This window comes from Notamacropus eugenii, chromosome 4, assembly GCF_028372415.1.
Source record: "Notamacropus eugenii isolate mMacEug1 chromosome 4, mMacEug1.pri_v2, whole genome shotgun sequence".
Taxonomy (NCBI): domain Eukaryota; kingdom Metazoa; phylum Chordata; class Mammalia; order Diprotodontia; family Macropodidae; genus Notamacropus; species Notamacropus eugenii.
Genome location: NC_092875.1, coordinates 78,302,625 through 78,304,373, shown reverse-complemented (window position 1 = coordinate 78,304,373; position 1,749 = coordinate 78,302,625). Strand labels below are relative to the sequence as shown.

The window sequence follows — 1,749 nt, the reverse complement described above, 5'->3', positions numbered from 1 at the left end:
ATCTCATCTCTAATTGGTGACTGACCTAAACTCCATGGGAGCTGTGATATACTGAACCACTGTAGTGGTCTCCCAGAAACCATAGTACAGAAGTATCTAGACTAAAAGCCAACACAGCAGTCTAGCAATTGGCAAATAATAAATATAATCTTCAATCTAAGCTAGGGTAAGTCATCTTTTCTGAATGTGTGGAGTCTCAGTATTTGATGGAGTCAGGGTTACTGGCCTGCGCTCATTGGGATCTCAGTAACATGGCCAGGGTCAGCTCACACAGTCAGGGGAAGAACCTTCCACACCACTTTTCAACTCTTCAAACAACAGGGTGGGCTTGTTTTCTAGGTTGCCAATCAGTTCAGCATTAGTGCTGCTGCTTGCTGTGAAACTCACTGCTAAGGGTAACTCGACTGAATTAGACTTCTTGGTATGTGTTGTAGCAGCAAATGATACTTTTGGCTTTTGAAAGTCCCAGCTTGCTGCCCTGCTCTGTTTGCAAGTGCAAAAGCATGCTCTGCAGCATTAGCATCAGGCACCCAAAAGTTCCTTTTTATATAAATCTCTGCTTTAAGCTTGTGTCTTGAGATTTGCCTTTTTCTCCTTTGATAACAGGCGCTGTGTCCCTGTCTGATTCTAAAATAGCAAGGAGACTTTCAACACTTGGTGATTTTTTGTAGAGGAATCTCTTCAAATCATCCCCCAGGAAGAGTCCCTTCCTCTCGGGTGTGGTAGCCACCCCTGGCCACAAGAAGCTCCCACTACTCCAGCCCCTTCCTCTGGGACTCATTGTCATGTGATTCACGAAGAATACATGAGAGAGAGACAGAGAGAGACAGAGAGAGAGAGAGAGAGAGAGAGAGAGAGAGAGAGAGAGAGAGAGAGAGAGAGAGAGAGAGAGAAGGGGAAAGAAGACGGAAAAGAAGAGGAAGAACAAGAAGAAGAGGAAGGAAGGAAAAATAATCAGCAAAACAGATCAACACATTAAAAAAACACCCTGAAACAATACTCAATGTATCACATACATGGACCTCTAACTTATGCAAAGGTGTGGGGGAAGTGTCTTCTCAGTTCGTCCTTTGGGGTCCTGTGTGTTCTTTATAATTTTGCAATATTCACTTTCAGTTGGTTTGTAGTTGTAGCAAGTATTATTACTCTCATGGGCGATTTGCCTGTGATCATACAGCTACTAAGTATTTGAAGAAGGTTTCGAAGCAGGATTCCATCCACTATGCCATGCTACTTCTTTGCCTTCCTAAATTTATCAATAACTTTTCCAAGACCCATAGAATTAACTTTTTTTTAATGTCCCATGTATATTTGAGGAGAGGAAAGTGTATCTGCTGCTTTTTTCCATTTGAGTCTCACCATATCTATGTAAAAGGTCACTGACACATATGCAATTCACCTAAGATGTAGTCATCCACATAGGAGACACCAGGGACCTGATTCTTGAAGAAGACATTCTGCTCTCCCTCCCGTGTGGGTGGGAGCAGTCTCTGCCACTGGCCGTATGGGTAGAACATGCTCTGAAGTCTGTTGATTACATATGATTGTGATGAATACTATTGTGCTCTAAGAATTGACTAGCAGGATGCTCTCAGAAAAACTTGGGAAGGCTTACACAAACGAATGCAATGTGAAGTCAGCAGAATCAGGAGAACACTGCACACAGTGACAGCAATAGCGTACCACGGTCACTGCTAATGACTTAGCTATTCTCAGCAATATAATGATCTAAGATGATTCCAAAGGACT

General features: G+C 42.8%; 1 pseudogene; it reads right to left on the bottom strand.

Moving 5' to 3' along the window:
* Nucleotides 1–261: 261 nt before the first annotated feature.
* On the bottom strand, nt 262–781 carry LOC140502256 (ragulator complex protein LAMTOR3-like; annotated as a pseudogene).
* Nucleotides 782–1,749: the final 968 nt, after the last annotated feature.